The sequence below is a fragment of the Sinocyclocheilus rhinocerous genome, unplaced genomic scaffold (genome assembly GCF_001515625.1).
Source record: "Sinocyclocheilus rhinocerous isolate Xijiao unplaced genomic scaffold, SAMN03320098_v1.1 scaffold3081, whole genome shotgun sequence".
Classification (NCBI taxonomy): Eukaryota; Metazoa; Chordata; class Actinopteri; order Cypriniformes; family Cyprinidae; genus Sinocyclocheilus; species Sinocyclocheilus rhinocerous.
This window is the reverse complement of record NW_015666530.1, coordinates 206994-222898: the sequence shown is the minus strand read 5'-3', so window position 1 is coordinate 222898 and position 15905 is coordinate 206994. Positions and strand designations below refer to the sequence as shown.

General features: G+C 37.8%; 1 protein-coding gene across 5 annotated transcripts in view; it reads left to right on the top strand.

Moving 5' to 3' along the window:
* Positions 1-15905, top strand: part of LOC107732474 (semaphorin-6D-like) — a 175559-nt gene that overhangs the window by 49543 nt on the left and 110111 nt on the right. Inside the window, exon 1 of one of the 5 annotated variants that reach the window (XM_016543816.1) lies at positions 10000-10128. The exons of the other annotated variants lie outside the window; for them this stretch is intronic. The gene's annotated coding sequence lies outside the window, so the exon portion shown is untranslated. Of the gene's footprint in view, positions 1-9999; positions 10129-15905 lie in introns of those variants that run through there. 5 annotated transcript variants of the gene reach the window in all.

Genomic DNA, 15905 nt, shown 5'->3' with positions numbered 1-15905 from the left:
CTGGTTTGAACGAGTGCACCTTTTTTTAACAACCAAAAAGTGGCTGTTCCCCCTGTTGAGGAAGTACAGACGTTCCTCTCGTTGATAGCAGAGGAGCGGATCCAGCGAGCGCTTGATGGGGCGACGCGGAATGAAAAAGTTTTTCAGGAGTCGCGGCAGTAGAGGTGGCGCAACTAACGACATGTGAATAATCCCGCCCACTCTGAAGCGATACTAAACTGCAGTGGAAACGCAAGCCGAGCCGTGCCGTGCCGAGCAGAGTCGTTCTACGCTGTGGAAAAGCGCCATATCTGATTCTGAATAAATATTAGGTAAACACCGTTTATCAGAATTGTAATTTCTTTGTTAATGATACTCTTTTAATATTATTAAAATTATCTAAAAAAACAGAATACTATCATATTGAGTGCATTGATTTGTTAAAATATATAATCTTATCTGATATATGTTATAATCTTGAATCTGAAATATATCGCCCTTTATTTGATGTACTTTAAGTAACTTTTAGAATGGCTTGACTGTCGTTTAAATATTTTAAAGTAAATTAGATTGGTAAGCCAGAGTTTCAAAAGTAACTTTCTCGACACTGCTGTACACACAAACACACTTGGTTATAAGTTTCTCATTCTCTTCTCTATACCTTTTTGTGTAGACTGTGAATGTCTTTTCTCAGTGCTGTGTTGTGCACAGCTGCAGGCCTTTGCTTGAGGGAGGTGAGAAATGTCTGCCTGGATGTAATTGTTGTGACAGAGGCCTGCAGTCATTCTCTACTTTCACCTATCCGCTGGCTGTAAGCTTGCATTAAAGGCCCTGTGGTTCTTGCCGGCAATAACTCGGCACATCTGAGAGGACAAGCAGACTTCTTTACCTGTTTCCCTCCCGTGTGGTTTTTGGTTTAGACGTGTGACTTAATGCAGACAGAATGCAAATTTTGTGGGCTTTTAAGTAGTTTAAAGGCTTTGTGGGCAAAAGCGAACATATTGACATGGTCTCCTTTTAATTTAAAACCTTTCAAGCACAGCCTGTTTTCGAATGATCAGAAAATATCCACCGTTTGTGAGAATTTGAGCTTTTGTAATCGGGCCAAAACGTCGACGGAACAGCTGTATCCGTGGTAACCGCTAAAGGTAGCACGTGTTATGTGTGTGTTCTGCGTTAATGATATTGCATTTATCTGTGTCTCTGCCCTTTTGCAAAGAATGATAACGAGCCATTTGAAAGGCCAGAGTGCTCGTACGCCCCCCACTCGCCCGCTCTTATGCCTGCTCAGTATACCAATGTCGCCTCTTTCCATATCTCCGCCTGTCTGTCTGCATATTCGTTGCTTTTTTTAAAGCTCATTTTACGTCTACATACCTGTTTCTTACATTATCATCCTGTCTCCTCTAAATGTCTCTAGGGCATCTATATTTACATTTAGATGTTTAGCAGACACTTTTATCCAAATTAAATGTGTTTGTGTGACTAAACAAATCAGGATTGTTCTGTTATTTATGGTATTTATGAGAAGTCTAGAGGAAAGTGAAAATACAGAGCAGGTTTCTCAAACAAGTCAAGATAATGAAAATCACCCATAAAGAGTCACAATGTTATTTAAAGGGGTGGTTGATTGCGATTTCACTTTTTTAACGTTAGTTAGTGTGTAATGTTGCTGTTTGAGCATAAACAATATCTGCAAAGTTGCGGTGCTGAAAGTTCAATGCAAACGGAGATATCGTCTTTTAAATTTCTGGCAGTTTAATACCTACAAAAACGGCTGGTAGGGACTACGAGTTACTTCCCGGGTTTGTGATGTCACAAACCTGGGAAGTAATTAGTTGTAGTCTCAGACAAACCATGCAATAAAGGGGGCGAGGCCATGCTGCGCTGCTTTAGAGAAGAGGAATAGAAAACTAGGGGTGCACGTAAAAATCTATTTTTATTCACGCGCGTGTGGTTGCCGTACTGTATTAAACCTTTAATCAGCTTTAAATAAAACCGTATATTACAAGCTAACAGAAGCAGTAGCACTTACAAATAACAGCGTATCTAAAAGTATGAGACAACAACAATAAAAAAACATACCATTAAGAGCTGTGCTTGCACAGGTTCTGCACGATCCTCTTCACTAATATCCTCTGCGTCTCAATCGGGCTCAAACTGATAAGCAATATAGACGATGCCATTGTTTACAATACAACCGGAGCACATGCTGCTGAGGTGAGGGGCATGACGTTCAGACACGCACTAGAGGCGGTTTAACGAATCACAACACACTGGGCCAGCTAACCAATCTGAGCCCATCACGTATTTCTGAGGGAGGGGCTTCATAAAAGCAGGAAATGATCAGCGCGTTTATGGGAGAAGGGACAGAGCGGTGTAGAATAAAGGTAAATTATGTGAAAAATAATGCGTTTTTTTAAAAACGAAGCATTAACACATGTTAGACTGCACCTCATAAACACAATCAAGCCTAGAAAAAAACCAGTCAACCACCCCTTTAATATACTAACCCTTTATTTATATATTAGTAAAAGAAAGAGTTTATTTATTAAAAAATTTAATGTGGTAATGCCTGTTTATGGGTGATTATATATTTCTGGATAATTATACACGTTTTTTTTTTTTTTTTTAAGAAATTCATACTTTTATTCAGCAAGGATGTATTAAATTGATTAAAAGTGACAGTAAAGACGTTAACATTGTTTCAAGAGATTTCTGTTTCAAATAAATGCTGTTGAACTAATAAATAAGATGCTTTTGAACTTGAATCCTGCAAAAACTGCATCATGGTTTCAGCAAAAATATTAAGCAGCACTACTGTTTTCAATATTGGTAATAATAAGAAATGTTTCTTGAGCACCAAATCAGGATATTAGAATGATTTCTGAAGGATCATGTGACAAAGCTGAAAATTCAGCTTTGCAATCACAGGAATAAATCACATTTTAAAATATATTTTACATAGTGATATTGGGCTTAAATACACACCTTAACCTCTTTATTTTTTCAGTTTGTGTTGATTTCAGATTTTGAACATCAGCTCCAGAAATGAGGAAAAAGGGAGACATTTTCTTGTCCGCTCCTTTCCTACTCCTTTTTCTTTTGGACCAAATCCATCGAGTTTCTGCTCAATTGCACAAATTGTAATCTTATTCTGGCAGAAAGACCTGCTGGAAATGAAGCCATAAATCACACGGAGGGGAGCGGACTTGTAGAGGAGGAGGAGAGAGAGAGAGAGAGAGAAAGAGAGGGAGGGAGCTGGCAGAGATGGAAAGGTAGATGGAGAGATTGAACAGGGCAAGAAGGAATAATTGCGTGAAAGCGAGCAGGGGGGAAGAAGGAAATAAATAAAAACCTGTATCCATCACCTGGCTGAATCCACAGCGCTTACCCATGTTACCTTGTTGCAGGAGATGACATTTAGACAGAGAGGATGTTCTCTCCTCACCGTCTGCCCGCATTAACATTCTGATTCTGCGGTATATGCAGCATGAAGTCTCTTCTACAACCCCATTCAGTCTCACAGAGACAGCTCTGTGCTTGACTCCCTCTCTCTTTCATTTTCGCTCGTTCTCTCTCCATCTCTGTGCTTTTGGCAGTGTTCAGAGAGGAAGCAGAGAGAAAAAGGGAGCGAGGAGACGGGGTTATCTCTGTTATGGAGAGCTCTTTAGTGTCTTTGTGCTCTGCATGTGTCCGGCCATACCCTCACATGTACCTGCTTGTGTTTGGACTTGCATAAAACTGCCCGTTCAGCCCTGGCAGCCGTTGCCATGGAGACAGAGTGGTGTTGGACCCAGAGAGAGGCTTCAGGTAACTGAGAGAGAAACAGAAGGAGAGACAGACATGAAACAGGGAGGGGGGGTCTCACTGGAGGTAACGGTCTACTTTGAGAAAAGAGGTGACGAGAGCAGAACTTAGTAGCTTCTTTTAGTCTGTAGACAATTTGATGTCTCAAACATGTTTTTGGGGTGTTGCATCAAATTTAATTAGTGCACTTTACTGTAAAATGCATGCATTATTCTATTTAATGAAACTAAAGCTTTAACATTAACTTGGGTAACATTTGGGTAATTAGATATAATATTCATGTATTTTAAATATGAAAATTTTATCTATATGCAGTCCCATCAAGCTATATATTGTAGCCATAAATGCCCCAAAAAAAACATTTTATTATATGTGAAATTGTATTTATTGTTAGCTATTGTTAGGCAGTATTCCATTTATATGTATGCATATAGCAGATGCCTTTATCCAAATTGTATTCAAGGTATATGCCTTATCAGTGTGTTCCCTGGGAATCAAGCCCATGACCTTGCCACTGCTAGTGTCATGCTGAGTATTTAGCATTTTAAAAAACATTGTGTGAAATGAGTTTGTGTGCAGTATTTCTCTTTTTCGCTCCTATTTACACAGGGAAGTTGAACAGCTGTGTTGTTCCATCTGCAGGTGTCTATTCTGCTCTGTGAAGTGTTCAGGGTTAATGGACCTTTGTGTGACCCAGACATGCAGGAAAATGATCAACTGATGCTAATCGGGAAGCTAATGAGTAGAATCCTTTGTGGTTTCATTATTTAAAGTCAGCATGAAACGGAAATTGCAACCAGTTTTTGATTGGATCATTGTCATTGGCTAGTTGGTCTGACCTCATTTGATTGACTGGTTGCTGGACAGGAGAGATTATTGTCCTGCACTTGTGTTCCTGCACATGTCATTAGAGCAGAGATGTCATTACGAGGGGACAGTTATGTTTTTAATTAAAGATTACAAGGGCAAAGGCATTTTAAATAAATAGTGATGTGCATAGATAAATCATTCATAATAAACACTGCAATGTTCTATGAAAAATATCAATTTTGTCAGTTTTGATTTGGTGACCTAAAGTAATGTCATACAATCAAGATTCTATTGGAAATCGGCACACCTTTGATTCAATCAGCTGTTAATACAAGAAGATTTTCAGACTGCGGATGTAATATTGCTTTTGTATGAAAATTAATATTGAGTCATTTACATTTTAGACAAAATTTGGCTAGTTCGTTTGTATACTTTTTCCCCTTTCTACCAATGTATATAATTCCAAAAACCATGTTGTATTATTCTCTCAGAAAGGGAGAGTTCACACAGAAATTAAAATTAAAATCATTTACTCACCCTCATTTCATTCCAAGACTTTATCTTTTAAAACAACATCAGACCCGACAAACTCCCATATTCATTACTTTCTTTTGTAGAACAAAAAGAAAAAAAATCTGTGCAATGAAAGTTGTTTTTTTTTGTTAAATGATGACAGAATTTTCATTTCTTTGTGAACTACCCCTTTACAAACAGGTGGTTATATAATGTTTTTTTAATTCAGCTGAACAATAGCCGAGGAAAATTTCTGTTGCCAGAAAAAGTGGAGCTCTGACACTGTGACAGATAACTATCAGAAACTAGGGCAGTTCTCAGAGGGACAGAAGGGGACATGACAGCGGGGACAGGGACTCATGATGAGGACCCCTCACCTCAGAGTTTGATTTGAGCCCCACACAAACTAAAAAACCTCCGTTCCTTGAAGTGTCCTTCACTTTCAGCAGGTGCTGTTACATGGTGACCTGTTTGGCGGTGGAACAAAGACACTCTCCTTCCTTTTCTCGTCTGTCATGTATTCAGTTTTCCAAAGATAAAAGACGTTAATTTCTTTCTCTGTGCCACAAATTCTTCTTCTCAGACAAGCGCGTTTGCACCAGTTGCTTTTCTTGGCGACTGCTTTCAGACCAGACTCATTGATCGTCACGATTCCACGTCAGTCCTTCTGTCTCCACATCTCCATGGACGTGTTCCCGCCGATTGTCCTCATCAGCCCAGCCCGACAGAACCTCCTCAGGGGGGCCACTCACAAGAAGCATCACCGGGCGGGTAGGAGTATTCATTAGATGCATCCATCCATCCATTCCTCTCTTCCTCCACCTGTTCTTCCTAGGAAGCGCTAAGGTTAATTAGCACATTCGATTAGATAGACGCCTCCACCATTTGCCCTCGTTTTCCATCTCCCTCCTTCCCTCTCTCCTCCTCTAAACTCTTTCACCTCTACCGACACTCTTGAAACCTGCTGTATGGACCAGTTTCCTAGACCTAGACTTGTTCTAATTTAAACGGTGTCCAACCATTAGTAGTTAAGTATCTTGATAAATGGAGGGCAAGGGTACATTGGTAATCCCTGAATTATACCTTAACCCAATCCTCATGGTGCTATAAAGAGCCTTGAATAAGGTCAAACGTCAGCCAAGTCAGAGCTTCTTCTAGAAAGAACCCTGCAGCTGCTATTTAGTCAAGCACCAAGCCATTAGCATGTCTGACCATGTGCAGCTATTTGTTTACTATGATTTAAATAAAGATAACTGGTAAAACAAGCTCTCCGTGAGCTGTTTTGTCTAAGGACCCTGCGAGACTTTCTCCAAGCTGCCATTGAAACACGCTTTGCCTTTGACATGTTGCATGCTTTTGTTGTTTTTCTCAAGAGAGCTCCAAACACATGCTAAAGCAGTGGTGCTAGTGTGTGCATGTGTGTATGTGTTTGTTTTCTGGAATGTGACTGTCTAAAATAATGAGCTTTTGTGAGATCTGTTAAGCATAGATCTTTTGTTAAGATCTTTCTGTTAAGCATATGTTAGCTCACCTTATGACGCACATTCAATCACTCATAAAGTTTAAACGGTTAGTTTAATGAAAATTAGGCTGCATTTTACTCACCCCCGAGGCATCCTAGGTGTATATGACTTTCGTCTTTCATAGAGCTTGAAAGATCAAAGACAATTTTTTATATAACTCCGACTTTGTCTGAAAAAAGAAAGTCTTTCAGACTTCGTCTGAAAGAAGAAATGAGTTTAAGTATTTGTTCAGCTGATTAAAGACTACCTTTTCAATAATCTTTCCTATAAAAGGAAGGTTTGATATTGGTCTATAGTCTATATTGTACAGATTTTTTTTTTTTTCATTAAACAAATGAAGCAGTTCATAAGTCATTTGTTAGGGAATCAAACTGCACTGGTTGAACTAGATATGTTTGATTCACTAAAAAGAACCGGCTCATTAGATTCATTCATTCTGTAATCAAACTTCACTAATTATACTGGATTTTTTTTTAATTACTAAAAAGTGCCAGTTCAAAAGAGTCATTTGTTAGGGAATTAAACTGCACTGGTTGCACTGTATGCGTTTAATTCACTAAAAAGTACTGGCTCATAAGAGTAATTTGTTTGTGAACAACTGGCTGGACGGCAGTTGTTGCACTGGACTGGTTACACCGTATGTTTTTGATTCACAGAACCGCTCATAAGACTCTTTCGTTCAAGGAATCGGACTGCGCTGCTTGTGCTGTACATTTTTGACCAGTTGGATATTGTTTGGGTGCGACTAAACATTTGACAAGTGTGGTGTTCGTTTAAAAATTGTCCACACTAGTATTTGGTGGCACAGAAATCACATCTGATGTGTCTGTGTTTGACGTCTTTAGCCTGTTCTCTGTCCCACATCCCCGCAGCTCTTCAGCAACAAAAGATGCCTCACAGCTTTACACAATGTCCCAGCTTCAGTCTTTACACATCTTTTATATCACTTCCTGCTGTTAGACGCACACACAGATCCTTTCCATCCACATGACAAAGGCTAACCCGCCCAAGGCAGAGCCTGTTCATTATAACCTTATATGCAACCCGTAATCCTCTGTTTTGTTGCAGCTGCATAATACAATGCGTGTGCCCCAGCTTGATGTGCATCCACAGTTAAGCCCCTCTGGATACAATCTGTCCCTCCCCGCCTCCAAAACCAGTCTATGCGGGCCAGTAAATAACAGCAAGGTTAAACACCTCTTGCTCAAGGGGCGAAAAGAGAGAGTTTTCAGATGAAGGCTGGAGATGAGCCTTGCGTGAGTAAGGATGGATAGTGAGATGAGAGATGGAAATGATAAATCATGTGCTTTGGAAGTGCCTCTCCTTTATGTAAAAGAGGTGCTTTCAGACCTGACACAGCCATAAATCAGACATGGACTTCTCTCTCTAATTTCATTACAATGGCATGCAGAGAAGCGCACAAATACACACGCTTTCTCTCACACTCAGTGTGGGTTAAGCTGTCTGGGGGTCTGTGTTTTGGCCATAGGGGGTTCGGTAATATTCACCTGATGGGTTTGTTTATCTCCTTCATATTCTTTTAACAGCGCTACTTCATCTGTCACACCTCTTTTCCACCCGGAGTGTGTGAAGTGCAAAACGTAGTAAATCTCTGTCATTTGGATTGTAAAGCAGCAATTTTAACCAGATTTTGCTTGTCTTTTAAACAAAATATAAGTGGTACTCGATTACGCAAAATATGCTGTCACAATATGACAGTGGTCTGGGTGGCTGCTAGGGTGTTGCTATGCTGTTTCATCCACAGTTTAATGGAATTATTGGGATAATGCTGAATGGAAATACCAAGATATCAATACCAAGGTTTTTATTTTATTTTATTGAATCAGTCAAAATCCGATTTAAAAGTTGTGTTGCTTTTTCCCCTTATTTTCATATTTAGATGACTTTTGCTGCATAATGTTTGCATATTAAATTATTAGTGCATATTAAATTATTAAATGACTTTAACTAGCTTAACTAACCCTGTTAAATGTAACCGTCAGCAAATCTCAAATTGAATATCCATTTTTCATACTCTACCTTAAAATGTTGTGATGCCTAAATTCACTTGTGACATTTAACATTGTTTATTTAATGTTTTTTGTTTTATTTTTGGTGAATTCCGATAAGATAGTATACTAAGATAGTATAGTATTTTAATAGTGTCCATTTGTCGGTTTTATGTAACATGAAAATAGTTATCTGCTTATCTGTATTGCTATTGGAAACACTTTTTTTTTTTCTCAATATTCAGATTTTCAAATTTATTTAAATTGTGTTTTTATTCTTTACCATCTGCCAAGCAAAAATCAAAAGTCTAGTTGTTTAAAGTGATAACCCAGTTCTCCTCAAACAGACCACTTAATTTGAGGTGTCATGCAGAATCCTGCGTTTACAAGCACCACTAATAAAATAAACCAACCCTCGCAGTCCTGTTATTCTGCAGTCTGTTATGGGTGTCAGACTAGGTGTGGTGAGGTTGGACAAACTATAGTTTCAAAGCTGGTTTGGGTAGATTTTGTGACAAAAGGGGTGTGCGTGTTTACTTGCGTGCGAGTTATGTTTACCTTTCTCTTTCTCTGTCTGTAGCTTAAGTGACTGACTGTTCTCCTTCAGGTGGGCGATGCTCACGTACGTTTGCATGTGTGTCCTCTCTGTGGGAGGTGCCGAGGGCTCCAGCTGTTTTGGCAGATAAGCTGTTGTCGACGAGCTCCCGGCTTCCCACTGTGCATCAGCGGAACAGATCAGCTACTGTCACCACACACACCCTCGCGGTTAGCCAATAACACACTATCACGACAGCCCGTCCACCTGCTGTAAAACTGTCCACACAGCACAATGTGCAAGATTCGACCCCACACACCCCGGTTACCATGGTTACCTAATTACCTCTTGGTCCCGACACACCGGCCTGTACAGAACGTAAACAACTGCTCAGGGGAAGCTCGCTCACAGCTTTTCGACAGTAATGAAACGCACACATTCAATCATGCAACAATAATGATACGTACACAAATATCCCTTCGGCCCTGACAGTAATTGCATTAATGAAGCCCGGCGTTCCCGCTCTCTGTTGTTTTCCTCCCTGATAGAGTGTCTGATGACTCAGACTGCCATGTTTAGCAAACGGTGAAATTCTCTCCCAACCTGTCTGTCCGTCAGGGCGTTCCACAACTGTGTCAGCCTTTAACTCAGTAATCACTGCCTGAATCAGCTGAGAATGTTTCTGTCAGATAACACTGACCAAGCATGACTGTCAGCTCAGGTAAAGAAAGCTGCTGAAGCGTATCCACTGAAGAATGGGAGGATGGGACAGGGCTGGTCTTCTTCCATCTTATGAAACCTTCAGACCCAGTGAATTACACTTGTGATGTGCCCTTAAAACTGCTTGGAGTTGCCGTGGGGGTGATGCTCAGAGTGCAGATGGAAAAATTTGGAAATGGTAAGAGATGGTCACCCATCTGAGCAGCTGAAATGATGTTGGTGAAGTGAGGTAAATGTTGGTGGTTGGGTCACTAACCAAGTTCACTTGGTGATGGCGGTGATTTACATGGGATAGACAATTGTTTGTCAGACTTGGTGTGCTTGATTAGTGAATTATAGAGGATAATATATACAATACTATTTGGTAACACTTTATAATCACTTTTATTAATGAGTCATTAACAAGCATTATTATGTTAAGTGCATTCAATTCAAACTTTGATTGTTTTCAAATGTGTATATTTTAAAAGTATGTGAACTATTGACCTGTTTAGCATTTCTAAGGGTTGAATAGTCATGATTTGACTATTCTGCTAACCAAGGTTAGTATTGTAAACTAAAACTGTATTTACAGAACAATCTGAAATAAATTATTTCAGCTAGTTGCCAGGGCAACATTGCTCATTTTTGTTTAATTTAAGAAGTACAGAAGTTTGAAGTTTAGAGTTCTGAATTTTTATCTTTATCAGTCGGCTTGCAGCTGTAATTGTTTGATCTGAATATTCAGTTTATTTTTAGCTCAGAAAATAATCTGCTGTTCATAAATATTAAAGTATAAATATGCCACAAAACAATTCAATGCTTTGAATAAAATTTAAATGTTTTTTTTAGTTGTAAGCTTCATTTACGTCAGAATAAGAGTCGGAACCAGAAATGAAAACACATTTTCAAAAACAAAAACATATTTGTGCAACGAGCACACCGTCGGAAAGGGTTTTCAGTGCCGCCGGGAATATTGTTACCCCCATGCGATCCTCCCTGAAACCACATAAGTTTAATATGTTGGTTTTCCTAGCGCAAAACAAGGGCATGACAACCCAGGTCTAAATCACATTCGTTAACGATTAAATAATATTTCGTTTATTCTCTGTATTTTCACTTAGGCCAACACTTTGTTTTCATGTGATACTTTAGAATTTTTTCGTTTTTCAAATTGGATTTTATTAAAACAAATCTTATTGCTTGTTTTCGTTTGATACTTTAGAATTTTTTTTTATTTCTTTTGTTTTTTAAATTGGAAAAGGCATGTTCTTATTGCTGTTTGACATTTAACAATAAACAAAAATGTTTTAAAACGTGTCTCTCTGTCAGTTAAAAAGCAACAATATATGCTACATGATAACTCGACAATAGAGCTTTGTATGCAGTAAAATCAGGATAAATAAGATTTGTAAAACCGCATATCGCGCTATTGAGCCACCCATAATAACCGCAAGGGAAATTTCCTAACCGCGACAGCCCTACCATCGTGCTGCTTTCATAGGTGTGTTGAGTGTGTGTGTGTACAAATCTGTTGCCACGAAAATGTGTTTTTCTTTAGATGCTACAGATGGAGAGAAGGAAAACTTCTCATCTCAGTCATCACTCACTCAGACCTAGCAGCCAGTGAGTGTCTCCATTCATTCAGTTCATGTTTACACAGCCCACCTCATAAAAGAGCCCCTCACAAGCCCTACCACGACGCTTTGGGTGTAATCAGACTCTTTAAGATTCCTATTTCAGTTATTCGTTTGAAGAGGCCAATCATAACTGACCTAATGAAGAGATTACGGCCTGTAAAGACCAAGAAAACGTTTAGAAATCTTTTCTATTGAGGGAAAATTGAAATGCATTAGTGTTACATGAAAGAAGCTGAATCGCTCCGTCTCCTCTCTCTTTCTGTCTGTATTGATTTTTTTTTTGTGGATTTTGGTGGCATTTGCTCATGTCTTTCTCATTTTGGAATTTATTGGATGACTACCATCACGCATGTTTCGCAATCGAAGAAAACGGCAAAGTCGTGAGAAGCTGACCGCGCCGTGCTTTTTCTTTCCAAAGATCCACGTTCCTAAAGCTCCCTGACCCATATTTCAACAATGTTCCTTTGCTGCCAAGTGCTCAATTTAAAGTTGATTCGATTTAGAAAAAGAATTTGAGAAGCGGTTGGGTCCTTATGCACAAATTATTTGTTTTCTGGGTGAGAGGTCATTTTGCTGAAGTCTGTGTGCGGATGGAGAGATAGCTAATCCTGGAATATCCTTTATGAACTAGAGCCATTTTTTTCTATGAGCAGCTGTTTTCAGTGAAAGATTTTTGTTGTAAATCTACTCAGCTGTCGTCAAAGAGGGTGAAAAATACCTGAGCTAATCTAAAATCCAGCAGCAGGACGGTGAAATCCCTCAGAGCTCTCTGGTCAATAAGCAGCAAATTCTGCAGAGCAATGCAGCTAATTTAATCCACATCTATTCTAGACCCAGTACAGCAGGATCTTTTTGTCCTAGAACAGTGCCCCAAAAAATGAACACTTATATCGCATTTAATGAATGAATGTCATTGTATTTAGTTCAGTATTTTCAAAACTTTTTTGTTTGTGTATCCTCGCAGCCCCATCAGACTCAAGTAAGAGAATCAGCACCAGAACCAGAATGAGAACCAGAAATGTGTATATCGAGGATACAATAAATAAACAACTATATGGTTGGTTAAAGGCAGAGTAAGTGATTTTTCAAAAATGTAGGGGCGTGTTTGTTTTGGTGATTTCAAATATAAACATTGACTACCAGAAATCCCTTACTCTGCCTTTAAATGTAATACATTTCCAATCTCAAAGTAAATATCCATTCACTGTTCACAGCATTTAAAATAGTTTTTATATTTTTCACAATGAGTTAAATTTTTTTTGGTCCTGAAAGAGTCATGAAATTAATTAGGGATGCCCCGAAATGAAAATTCTGGGCCGAAACTGAAACCGAAAATTCTGGATGCACTTGGCCAAATACTGAAACCGAAAATGCTTTGTAATAATTATTTATTATTTTATTAAATAATATAAAATAAGTTTGTAAGACCTTTTAATTTAACTCAATAATATAAATGATACTACATTTAAAAAATACAAGCCAATAAAATAACCAAACTTTTATTAAAAACAATAAAATTGGACAGAAAATATATTAATATTAAATATCAATGTATAATTTTTATTCAGTTAAACGAAATCAGATTTAACTTTTTTTATTATTATTATTATTATCCAAATAGCCTAATGTATAGTCCTACAAAGCTATTATTATCAGAGCATGTGAGCAGAGCATAGCATCACGAGAGGGTAGCGTCATTTTACCAGCGCTGCCCAGTAAAGTTATTACACCATGTTACAGCACAGTAGCGCTATTGCAGACAGGAACAAGTATACTATTTAAGCGGTACACGAGGGGAACATTCGCATTGGCCGTGAGCAACTCAGCAGAATGCACATTTATAGAGCGGAATATTGAGCGGAGCGTCACACCGCGCAGTGACGGCGGCTAGAGGCAGAGTGAGACCTGTGTGCTAAACACTGCTGGGCAGTGCGGCGCAAGGTTATTATAGTTTTTAATTTTTTAATTCGTTTTTTTTTATATCGTTTTCAAATTTGCTATAAAATTCAGTTTATTATTATTTTATTTCAGTTAGTTTTTCAATAACTGTTGTTAGTTTAGTTTAGTTTTAGTTTTTCAATTATTTTGACGTTTTTATTTTATTTCAGTTTACGAAATTGTTTTTTCATCAATCGTTTTAGTTTTAGTCTTAGTTTTAGTTTTCGTTTACGAAAATAACCTTGGTGCGGCGCACCATATATTTTCAGCTAATTTTTTTTGCCTGTTTTTCTCTATCAGCCAAAACTCGAAAATGCCTTTTTTCGGCCGATAATTTTCGGTGGCCGACATTTTGGTGCATCCCTAAAATGTATACATGTATACATAAATATATACACACATACATACACACACACACAAAACACATTGAGGCCAGTTGTTTGAAAATAATTTAAAAAATGAGTCAGAAAAGACAAGTTAGTTCAGAGAACAGCTCTATTGAAAAAAAAATCCACTTGAATTGATCATTTTATACAGTATCTAATAAAGATTTTCCTACATTTGTAGGTGTGATGTGTTTTGGTGCCACTGTATATTTTTCTGCTTTTTTCGATAGCAGAAAGGTATAAAAGCCTCCAGACCTTGAGCAGAGAAAAGGAAAGCATTCTGAATCTAAAGCCTTTAGTTCAAATCTTTCGAGAGTGAAAGAGAATGATACGGGTTGTTCTTTTGTATTCTTGCAAATCCATTGAAGATTAACCTGATTTCCCACAAAAGTGGGAAAGTTTGCAGACCGATCATTCATGTTTTGCAGCCAAGTAACACGCAGCGTTGTCCTGCATCCTGCACTCTTATAAAGAGAGCTCCCACTGCTTTTTTTATACATTGGCTGAATTGCCGAACATTACCACTAGACATTTTCGTGTCATGTTGCAAGACGCTGTCCAACAATATGTAATGGTTTAAAGTGTGGATATTCAGAAGATGTGTTCCAGATTCACTCTTTCAAAATTTGTTGTCTTTATCCATATTCACAGACATGGAAACCAGTGGCAGAACGGGAAATGCTGACATGTCTGTCCTTGTTTAAAGGTGTTCAACGATGGGTTCCTAATGTATTATTACCTGTATGGATGTTGTGGACGGCACAAATGAGATGGGAAAGGAACCATTGCTCTTTGTGTGGAATGGCTTAAACATGTTTCTCTGGCACACTAGGATAAGAGTTTATGATCTTAGATTCTCTCTGCAGAAATACTCCTCAGTTTTTTTTTCCTTTCTTTTTTTCTCAGAGACCAATACGCACAAAAACAGAAATTCGTCTGATGATTTAGCAACAAATCCCAATTCACATCATCTCTTTGTTGCCATTGGGCTTCAGCTTGGGTACCTTTCTGTTCTGCAAAGCTCAACAACTGAATTCATCATTTTGAAGATGAGTGAGTTGAAATTTAAATATAACTGATTCTCCATTCATCCCTCTGTGAGTGCAACTGCTGTGTGATTTTAGATTTCATATCCTTGCTGATCAAAGCCAGATGTGTACAGTCTAGTTCTGCTTTTGTCTGTCAGGCAGAGCAGTATAATATTATATATATATATATATATAGACTATGAGATGCACTTGCTTCTTGCACTCTCTGTTGCACTTTAAAAAAGGATTTCATAGAAATTTGGATTTCATTTGGAGTTTCACTACTGAAGTCCTCTGTTCATTTTTTTCATCATACTGGAGATGTCTGTTTAAATCTGTTGTTTACACATTTCTAAGAGTACTTTTAATAGTTAAACATTTTAATAATAATAACTTTTAATAATCAAATGTTAATACTTGATTCTAGTGGACTCTAAACAGTACATTTATTTAATGTGAAAACCCAACTGTTGGGGTTAATTGAAACTGATTTTTTTCCCCTTTGTAGTTGCACTCACAGCTGTAATGAACAGAAGCCCAGAACATGTGGATATATTGACATTAAGAACATGCTGACTTTCTCAGACTTTTGTAATTATTTTCTTTTTATTTAATTTTTATTAGGTTTGTTTACATTTTTACTCTTTTAGTTTTACATTTCGTCAATGGCTTGTTTACATTTATACTTTTTTATGGTACACTACTGAATGGCAAAGTTGCAAGTTTAATAAAATGTTCTTTAAAATTGTTGGGTTTTTTTGTGGGAAATTAATCATTTAGATTAATAGATTAATCGATAAATTAGTCGATAGATTAATCGAAATAAAAATAGTCGTTAGGGGCAGCCCTAATATATATATACTGTATATCTGAAGTACATTATAATGTGTGTGTGTATATATAAGTCAAGGACTCTTGCACAAAAAGTGTCATTATTTAGTTTTACATTCCAGTTTGTCTCATATGTTTAATCCTGATCAATAATATATATATATATATATATATTTACACACACACACACACACACACACACAC